Source organism: Alligator mississippiensis, chromosome 3 (genome assembly GCF_030867095.1).
Source record: "Alligator mississippiensis isolate rAllMis1 chromosome 3, rAllMis1, whole genome shotgun sequence".
Taxonomy (NCBI): Eukaryota; Metazoa; Chordata; order Crocodylia; family Alligatoridae; genus Alligator; species Alligator mississippiensis.
This window is the reverse complement of record NC_081826.1, coordinates 146,520,391-146,531,164: the sequence shown is the minus strand read 5'-3', so window position 1 is coordinate 146,531,164 and position 10,774 is coordinate 146,520,391. Positions and strand designations below refer to the sequence as shown.

Here is a 10,774-nt window from a genome sequence, read left to right as displayed (position 1 = left end):
TGCCCAGTGGCAAATTATGGTGACACCACAGGAAAAGGAAGCTGGGTACTTTCTGATTTGATTTGACTTCCCTCAGTTTGGGAAAGTGCTCATACATTTTGTACCTTTCCTTCATCCCTTCTTCAGATCCTTTGAAACATTCCCTGTTGTGTTCATAGGAATTGAGAACTGCACTCAGGGGGTTTCTCAATGCAAAGAAAGAGCCTGACTTGGCACTGCCAGCCTCTGGAGGGTGTCTGGCTGTCTCCCCCGAGTCTGTCGGTAGGCCCGCCTGGAATAGGCACCGGGGAACAAGGAGGGAGATGGAGCGTGGCAGAAAAGAAATGCTGCTTCTCTCATCCTACAAGAGCTCTCAGTGGAAAGCAGCATGGCCGGGGTTTTCAACACGTGCCCTTTGACAGACCACGAGGGATGATGGATTCAACAAGTAGGGAATGGATTTGTACGGCAGTGCCTGGGAACCTCGGGCACAAAAGCAAATTCTTGAGTGGTCTCAAGCAAATCCCGGGACGTCATTCTCCCATTGTACTTGGCCTTGGTGAAGCCGCAGGTGGAGTACTGTGTCCAGTTTTGGGCTTCACAATTCAAAAAGGATGTGGAGAAGCTTGAGAGAGTGCAGAGGAGAGTCATGCGCTTGATCAGAGGTCAGGAAAACAGACCTTATGATGAGATGCTGAGAGCCATGGTACTCTTCAGCAAAGAAAAGCGCAGGCTCAGGGGTGATCTGGTGGCCACCTATAAGTTTATCAGGGGTGTTCACCAGGATCTGGAGGAATGTCTGTTCACCAGAGCGCCCCAAGGGGTGACAAGATCAAGCGGTCACAAACTCCGCCGCGACCAATTCAGGTTGGACATAAGGAAGAACTTCTTTACTGTCTGAGCCCCCTAGGTTTGGAATAGACTGCCGCCGGAGGTGGTTCAAGCACCCACTTTGAACGCCTTCAAGACACATGTGGATGTTTATCTTGCTGGGATCCTATGATCCCTGCTGACTTCCGACCCCTGGGGCAGGGGGCTGCACTCGATGATCCTCCGGGGTCCATTTCAGCCCGAACGTCTACGAAATCTATGAAATTCTGCTGGGGGCTGGGTCTCTTCAGTGCCTGGCGCTACGGGACATCAAGAGCTGGACATCCTGCTTGGTGGTACCAGGGTCTCCACCTTTGGCAGGCATCACCACCAGGTGCTATAGAAAGCCATTGCCAGGGAGGGGGCAAAAGTGCCCAGAGCAGCTCCACATAGCTAAAGGGATGGTGACAAACAGTCAGTGTCCAAATGAGAGGCCAGGGGGAGTCACTGAGTTCTGGGGACTGCTTCACAAAGACGGCCATGGGCTGTCCCTCAAGTCTGTGTCCTGTGTAGGGGAACCTTGGGGATTTTTTGTACAGTTCGTGACCCCTGTCACCATGTATTTTTCCCCAGAGCCCCATAGCTCTTTGGCTCTCAGGGGACATAGCTCCTTAGCCTGGGGTGTGGGGACTGTTCCCCTACCCTGATCCCCCCTTTTGGGATTCCACCTGCCTTGATCCCACCCACCTCTCTTCCCACCTTGCTGCTCTGCAGCCACTGCTTGTGCCCTCCATCCACCCTATTCTGTTCTCCAACTCCAGGTATACTGCTCTGGCCTTGCGGAGCTCTTCATGCATCCTCCTTCCCTACTTCCCGTTCCTTTTCCCACTGGGAGAGCAGTCAGCCCCATCCTCAGTCTCAGTCGGTGTATGGGCTCCCCGTGACCTCACTAGCATGATCTGCTTGGGGTCGGCTGTGCTCCCCTGTCAGCTTCAGACCATTGGCCTGCACCCTCCTCTCTGCAGCAAGAGAAAATAAGGTGCTTTCCTTCTTTATGGCAGCCCTGCTCGTACTTCAAGACTGCTATCATATGCCCTAGCTTCTACAGCCTCTCACTGTATGATTTGCTTTCCAAGTCTTGGACCATCTTTGCTGCCCACCTGTGGACCATTTCTAACTTCTCATTTTCATTTTTAAAACACAGAGGCCAGAACTGTTCACAGCGCTCCAGGCAAGAACAAAGAAATGTTGAGCCAACATACACTCCCATGGGGGAGCTGATGTCCCCCTACCTCCCCCTACCTCCTGGCCTGTGGGGGATCCCCAGCAGGGCCGGGGGGGCAGAGATTGGGGGCCCCCACACCTGTCCGGCAGGTGCCCGTCTTAGGGCTCTGGAGGCGCAGGTGAGGGAGCTCCGGGAGGAGGTTAGCAGGCTGAGGGGGATCAGGGAGGCGGAGGATGAAATTGACAGTTATTTCCTTTCCCTGCAGGACCAGGCACCGAAGGAAGAAGCACCCCGGGGAATACCCTCCACAGCAGAGTGGCAGACGGTCACAGCCAGAACCGGAGCAGCTCGCAGCGAACCGGTACCAGCTTCTCCAGTCCGACTGGTGAACAGGTACGAGGCCCTGGCGACCCTGCAGGAGATGGAAGGGGAGGAGGAAACCCTTGGGTAAGAAGAAACACCACATTCTTCACACTCTGAACAGGTCAAGAGATCCACGAGGACCCAGAGGAGGAGGCGACGAGTGCTTGTCATAGGCGACTCCATCCTGAGAGGTACGGAAGGACCCATCTGTCGCCAGGACCCCTCAGCACGAGAGGTATACTGCCTGCCCGGAGCAAAGATTCGGGATGTGACGGAGGTAATCCAGGCCAGGATCAAGCCCACCGATTACTACCCCATGGTCCTAGTCCATGTGGGTACTAATGATGCGGCCAGGAGAAGCCCCGATCACCTGATGGCGGACTACAGTGCTCTGGGTGGCATGCTGAGGGAGTTCGGTGCACAGGTGGTATTCTCTTCCATCCTACCAGTGACCAGACGAGGAAGACGGCAGGAGAACTGCATCCGAGAAACCAACTGGCGGCTTCGGCAGTGGTGTCTTGAGGCAGGCTTCGGCTTCCTGGACAACGACCCACACATCACGACAAGGGACATGCTCAGTTGGGATGGGCTTCACCTGTCCCCCAAAGGTAAGCGTGTGTTCTCTTCTAGGTTGGCGGATCTCCTCCGGCGGGCTTTAAACTAGGCTCGTCGGGGGGAGGGGAGTATGAGGGCGGGGGAAGCTGTGGACCACCAAACCATGTGGCACCCACAAGGACAGCCCAGCCTGAAGAAAGAGAGCATTGGAAACCTGAAAGCCATGGGGAGACCAGCACTACGGCACAGGTAAGAAACAAGAAGGTAAGAAACAATGGGCTCCTTGGGACTCGGAGCGGGGGGGCAGCAAAGGCACCAGTCACAGGGTTCAAGTGCCTATATACTAATGCTAGGAGCATGGGGAACAAGCAGGATGAACTAGCACTCCTGCTTGCACTAAACACCTACGACTTAGTGGGGCTAACAGAAACCTGGTGGGATTCATCCCACGACTGGGCAGTACATATTGAGGGCTATAGATTGTACAGAAAGGACAGGGTGGGGAAGAAAGGGGGAGGGGTTGCGCTTTATGTCAGTGAGCAATATACATCAACCCTCATCAAGACGGAATCCAAGGATGAGGAAGTAGAAGGATTGTGGGTTAGGCTACATGGGGGGCAAGGAGAAAGGGATTTGGTGGTAGGGGTCTGCTACAGACCCCCACATCAAGGGGAAGAAAGAGATTCGGGGCTCCTGAGGCAACTCTCGGAGACCATAAAAGCTGAAGAGGCGGTAGTCATGGGGGACCTAAACTACCCGGACATCTGCTGGGAGTCACAGACAGCAAAGTCCCACCGCTCACACAGGTTTCTAACCTGTGTACAGGACCTCCACCTGACACAGGAGGTACACGGTCCCACTAGGGGGAATGCCATACTGGATCTAGTATTGGCAACGGGGGATGACATGGTAGCGGACCTCCAGATCGGTAGCCATTTGGGGGACAGTGATCACCTAATAATAGAATTCAACATAAGACGTCGAGTGGGTAAGGTAACTAGTAGGGTAAAAGTGCTAGACTTTAGGAAAGCTGATTGCAATGAACTCAGGCGATTAGTCAAGGACGCACTGCAGAGTAGGTGTTTTGAAGGGATGGGAGCCCAAGAAGGGTGGCTGTGCCTTAAGGAAACGATCCTTCGGGCACAAAGCAAGACAATCCCCGAGCGAGGCAAAAGAGGGAAAGGGGCCAGGAGGCTTCCCTGGCTGACCGCAGAAATCCAGGGCAGCCTAAGGGCCAAAAGGGGAGCACATAAAAAGTGGAAACAGGGAGAGATCACCAAAGACGAATATACCTCCTCTGCTCGTGCTTGTAGGGAGGCAGTTAGACGGGCCAAAGCTACCATGGAGCTGAGGATGGCAACCCAAGTAAAAGACAACAAGAAATTGTTTTTTAGATATATAGGGAGTAAAAGGAAGGCCCAGGGAGGAATAGGACCCCTGCTAAATGGGCAGAAACAATTGGTGACAGACAGGGGGGACAAGGCTGAACTCCTCAACGAGTTCTTTGCCTCAGTGTTCCTAAGCGAGGGGCACGACAAGTCTCTCACTGGGGTTGTAGAGAGACAGCAGAAAGGCGCCAGACTTCCATACGTAGATCCTGAGGTGGTGCAGAGTCACTTGGAAGAACTGGATGCCTTTAAGTCGACAGGCCCGGATGAGCTCCATCCGAGGGTGCTGAAGGCACTGGCCGACATCATTGCAGAGCCACTGGCGGGAATATTCGAACGCTCGTGGCACACGGGCCAAGTCCCAGAGGACTGGAAAAGGGCCAACGTGGTCCCCATTTTCAAGAAGGGGAGGAAGGAGGACCCGGGGAACTATAGGCCAGTCAGTCTCACCTCCATCCTTGGCAAAGTCTTTGAAAAAATTATCAAGGCTCACATTTGTGAGAGCCCAGCAGGATAAATTATGCTGAGGGGAAACCAGCACAGGTTCGTGGCAGGCAGATCGTGCCTGACCAATCTAGTCTCTTTTTATGACCAGGTTACGAAACGCCTGGACACAGGAGGAGGGGTGGATGTCGTATACTTAGACTTCAGGAAGGCCTTTGATACAGTATCTCACCCCATACTGGTGAACAAGTTAAGAGGCTGTGACGTGGATGACTACACAGTCCGGTGGGTGGCGAATTGGCTAGAGGGCCGCACCCAGAGAGTCGTGGTGGATGGGTCGGTCTCGACCTGGAAGGGTGTGGCAGTGGGGTCCCGCAGGGCTCGGTCCTTGGACTGATACTCTTTAATGTCTTCATCAGTGACTTGGACGAGGGAGTGAAATGTACTCTGTCCAAGTTTGCAGATGACACAAAGCTATGGGGAGAAGTGGACAGGCTGGAGGGCAGGGAACAGCTGGAAGCAGACCTGGATAGGTTGGACAAGTGGGCAGAAAACAACAGGATGCAGTTCAACAAGAAGAAATGCAAAGTGCTGCACCTAGGGAGGAAAAATGTCCAGCACACCTACAGCCTAGGGAATGACCTGCTGGGTGGCACAGAGGTGGAAAGGGATCTTGGAGTCCTAGTGGACTCCAAGATGAACATGAGTCGGCAGTGTGACGAAGCCATCAAAAAAGCCAATGGCACTTTATCGTGCATCAGCAGATGCATGACGAATAGGTCCAAGGAGGTGATACTTCCCCTCTATCGGGCGCTGGTCAGACCACAGTTGGAGTACTGCGTGCAATTCTGGGAGCCACACTTCAAGAAGGATGCGAATAACCTGGAGAGGGTCCAGAGAAGGGCAACTCATATGGTCAAGGGCCTGCAGACCAAGCCCTACGAGGAGAGACTAGAGAAACTGGACCTTTTCAGCCTCCGCAAAAGAAGGTTGAGAGGCAACCTTGTGGCTGCCTATAAGTTCATCACAGGGGCACAGAAGGGAATTGGTGAGTATTTATTCACCAAGGTGCCCCCAGGGGTTACAAGAAACAATGGCCACAACCTAGCAGAGAGCAGATTTAGATTGGACATTAGGAAGAACTTCTTCACAGTTCGAGTGGCCAAGGTCTGGAACGGGCTCCCAAGCGAGGTGGTGCTCTCCCCTACCTGGGGGTTTTCAAGAGGAGGTTAGATGAGTATCTAGCTGGGGTCATCTAGACCCAGCACTCTTTCCTGCTTATGCAGGGGGTCAGACTCAGTGATCTATTGAGGTCCCTTCCGACCCTAACATCTATGAATCTATAAAGACTCCCTTAAGGAGCTAATTGAGGGAGCATCAAGGGATTTAAACTTACTTTACTGTCAACCACTGTAGACTTGAGTGATCTACCAAGACATCCTAAACAGCCTCGGAGGTGCAGGCATCTAAGCCCCAGTCATAGGTCTTAGACCTTTTTTTTTTTTTTTTTTTAGTTCCTTCTTTCAACTCACAGATCCTTAAACCGTTTGAGCACCAGGCCAGCGTTTTGAGCTCACTATGCTTATGGATATACCTTTGTTTTACCAGTAACCTGGTTAATACTTAGCTTTTTGAGTTGAGCTGACCTGCACCCTGGTTACAAGTTAAGTCATTTTACTGATAGGTGGGCTTTGAACCCACAACCTATGGCAAAGAAGTCTAGAGACTTCTACATTGGGCCACTGGGACTGAGCTGATTTGACTGCCACTTCCTAAAAACTGCCATTTATTGGGTCAGCCCATAGATCCCTCTTGCTCAGTATTGTGTGTCTCAGTGCTAGACAGAGGATGCTGAAAGGCAGAGCAAACCAAATCAGACCAGGGTATTTTGCACTGTTCCTCTCCCTCTTGCAGCCTCCAGGGTTTACTGTCTAGGAAGCTGTGATCCAGATGCTGCATGCTCTAGAAGCAGCTCCTGGGTGACCACCGTGCTCTCGAGAAGGACAACATGCCTCTCTTGAACTTAGGAAGCCAGATTCCTTTGCGGCTCATGGGCCACCTGCACCTGCTCGTGCACCTCTGGCGCTCAGTGCCCCCGTCCCCCAAAGTCCTCCTCCATGTGCAGGGCTTACCAGCTGGGCATGGCAGGTGGTCTTGGCAGTTGGTCTTGGAGCTTGGTGGTTTCAAAGTTTTATAGTTTCATAGTTGTTAGGGGATGGAAGGGACCTTACAGATCATGGGGTGCAGCCCCCCTGCACTTGGGCAGGAAAGACCACTGGGATCAGATGCCCCCAGCAAGATGGACATCAAAACACTTTTTCAAGATCACCAGGGTGGGTAACTGTACCACGTCTCGGGGGAACCTGTTCCAAACCCTCGGTACTCAACTTGTACAGAAGTTTTTCCTTATGTCTAGCCTGAAGTGATGTTTAATCAGCTTGTGCCCATTATTTCTTGTCCTCCCCAGGGGGCCTTGGTGAACAGATGCTCCCCCAGACCCTGATGTACGCTCCGATATAATTATAGGCTGCCACCACCTCCCCTCTGAGCCTTCTCTTCTCCAGGCTGAACAGTCCCAAGTTTTTCAGCCTCTCCTCATATGACCTGTTCTCTAGGCCTCTAATCATGCATGTGCTCCTCCTTTGCTCTCTCTCAAGCTTTCCACAGCCTTCCTGAAGTGCGGCGCCCAGACCTGGATGCAGTACTCCAGCTGCAGTCTCACCAGATCTGAGTAGAGCAGGAGGATGACATCCTTAGCTTTGCTGGAGATGCCTCGGTAGATGTACGCCAGTGTTTGATTAGCTCTGCCAGCTACGGCATTGCACTGGGGGCTCACGTTCATTCTGTAGTCTGTCACAACACCCAGGTCTTGTTGAGATTTTGTGCTAGCAAGCCTAGCACTGCCCAGCCTGTAAGTGTGTTGTGGATTATTTCTCCCCAGATGGAGCTACTTTATATTTCTACGTATTAAATGACAACGAATGACATCATTTGTTGTCCGCAAACTTTGCGTTTAATAGTTTGATTTAATAGTTTGCTAGTTTGCTTTTAATACCCAAATGCAAATCATTGATGAACATGTTGAAAAGCAATGGTCTGAGGACTGAACCCTGAGGGACACCACTGGTCTCCCTCTGCCATGATGACTCAGTTCTGTCAATCAATACGCTCTGGGTCCTACCTCGGAGCCAGTTACCTCTCCACTGGACTTGAAAGGACTTGAGGCCACATTTTGCCAATTTTTTCATGAGGACTTTGTGGGAGACCAGGGCAAAGGCTGGCTGTCCTTCAGCATACTGCCTTGTGCTAGCCTGTCTGCTATGGATTCTTTGATTATTTACTTCAGGATTGAGGTCAAACTCACTGGCCTGCAGTGGCTTGGGTCCTCCCTTTTCCCTTTCATAAACAAGGTGTCAGAAAGACTCAGTCTCTCCTTCAACTGCTCTTTCTCTCTCAGTCCATTTGTAGATGACTTTTCTCCACGGTGGTTTCCTACCCGTTCTTGAATTGTGACCCATTAAATGCATTTGGAAAAGTCCAAACCAGAAGGCCTCTTTGAGAAATGATGCCTCTGGGATCTGGATTCGGGCTGTCAGTGCTGCTACTGGAATCTAGCTTTTAAGAGACTGCCAATGTGGGCTCACCAGATTTGGCTTGAGATACTTACCCTGGGCTAGAAACGGTGGGGTGAATTCGGAGCGACCCCAAGGGTGGAGCAGGGGAGCCCTGCCCTGTGGAAAAGGAGAAGCCAGTCAAAAGAAGGGGTTTTCAATCTCCTCATTTGCATGGCCAGGGTTGGGGGCCAGCCACCCTGAGCCCTTGCTGGCCGGTTTGCAAGCCAGGTGGGGACTGCCGGAGGGGATAAAAGCAGCAGCCGAACTGGCATGGGAGCTGCTGACATGACTCCGGGGAACAATGCAGGAGGCCCAAGAAGAGCTGGGGTGCGCTGACCCGGCAGAGGGAGCAGAGAGACCTCTCTGAAGAGCCTCGAAGGCCCTGGAAGAAGGTGCAGGGGCAGGTGGCCGTGCCTCCAGCCCTGCAGCAGAGAGGGAGCCACGGCCAGGGCTTGGGGCAGAGAGCTGGTGCCCCAAAGCCCCATCGCAGTGTGCTGGATGTGCCGGGTGTCCCAGAGGATAGGGGTGGCAGTCAGCTTCCCACTCCACTGCAGAGAAGTAGCAGCCAGGAGCACAGGCGGCATCCTTATCTGAAGCAGGGAGCTGGGCCGGTGAGTGGAGGAAACCCCTCACCTTCCCTGGGGAAGCGGGACAGCAGCAGGCAAGGCACTGAGATCCTGAGGAGCAGCAGAGCACCAGGAGGAGGGTCCCCAGGAGCTCGGGGCACAGGCTGGCGCTCGGAGCGGGAGTGGTGAGCCGCGAGGCATGTAGTCTGCCCGGCCAGTCATCTGCAGCAGGGGTTTAGAGCAATGACCCCTGGGAGCTGCCTGTGCTGCTGACCCTCTGCCACTGACTGCCTCAGAGGGAACTCAGTCCTGTCCCTTATTCTGCAGCTGATTGTCATCCAACGGAGTCCCTGAGCTTTGTGCTTGGGTCATGCTGACTGCTGCAGGAGCCTACTCTGTTGCTTGTTGCTTGCCTTTTTGGTTGCCAGGGAGGGTCACCCTTCAGCCTCTTTTGGGGGTTGGGTTTTGATACAATTTGATTGCTGCAGACCAGAAGAGCTTAACCTGTTGCAGTCTGTCACTTATTGGGAAGCCTGTTGGAGCTGCTGGGAGTGACCACCTTGCTCCCTTGTGGGAGCATCTCAGCAGTGGCTGAAAGCTGCCAGTTACCCTACCTGCGGTTCTTGAGTCAAGGGTTGACTAATGCATTCTGGTTTGTTTTGTGATTCTGGTTATGTGATTGAAGTTCACTTGTAAATGACCTTTCCTATTATTCTTGTTTTGTAAATAAAGTGTAAATAGTTAAATCAGTTAAGTGTTAGACCTTCTTGGGACCACGGGCTGCTCTGTGGGAAGCAGGGGCCGGCTGGAAAGTAAATTGGTGCTGGCTGGAAGCCCTGCCCCATTCTTACCACACTATCCCTGATATTGGGCAGGGGTGGCAACTATTGGGCTGCCATGCGGGTTACAAGATGAATTTCACTTGGGTCTTCCTGCATCAACCAAAGACAACCTTTAAAACATGAGACAGTCTCTTGACAAGTAGAAAAAATTCAGACCCATGGATTTCCTATGAAGAATGGGGGTTTACATTGCACAGGGCTGCAGTTCCATTTAGAAACAGGGAAGGGATCCCACTCTTTCTGATCCTTCCCCACCGCAAATACGGCACTTGACCTACCTCTTGGCAGACCCCATTTCTTGTTAATTAGAGACAGGTTTAGCTGTCAATCAAAGTCCCAAGGGGTGGGAAGATGGAGCCAGGAAGCTAGTATTGACTCCAGGTTCAATCCTGTTTTAACGGTGGGAAACCTTGTGTTGTGGTGAGAAAAAAAAACAGGCACTACTGGGATTTGAACCCAGGATCCCCTATTTACTGAACAGGTGCTTTCACCAACTAAGCCACAGTGCCCACATATGAAGCCTATTTACCCACTCCAGAGCTGTGAATAGCACTAGTTTGCCCTGGGAATTAAGACAGAAGTGTTTTTCGCAAGTTAAAGAAGTTGGTGGTGGGGGCAGGTGGCCTGGGTTTGAGGCAAGGTCTTCAGACCTGACCTGACCTGACCCCAGGGCCTGGGGTTTACTCAGGGCCTGGACCCTGGGAGTCAACATGACTTCAGCCCAACCTGGCAGCTGCACACCCAGTGCCAGCAGGGCCCCGCTGTCTCCTCTGCTAAGCGGTTCCCTCCTCCCAGGCCCCTGCATAAGGCGCACGTTCCTGAATCCATGCTCCAAAGCCGGGCAGTATCCTCAAGAAGCCATGCATGCTCGTGGTGTTGCCCTCACATCTGGCATAAATCACAGAGTGGCCCATTCCTGTGACTTGATGGAGGATGAAGCGCTGGCTCAGGTTTCACAGGAGTGAACTTCACAGGAGCTGTAACTTCA

The 10,774-nt window shown here is 52.6% G+C and overlaps 1 non-coding gene across 1 annotated transcript; it reads right to left on the bottom strand.

Annotated features, from left to right (window-relative positions):
* Positions 1–10,221: 10,221 nt before the first annotated feature.
* On the bottom strand, positions 10,222–10,295 carry TRNAT-AGU (transfer RNA threonine (anticodon AGU)). Its single transcript has one exon. It is a non-coding gene; the product is annotated as a tRNA-Thr (tRNA).
* Positions 10,296–10,774: the final 479 nt, after the last annotated feature.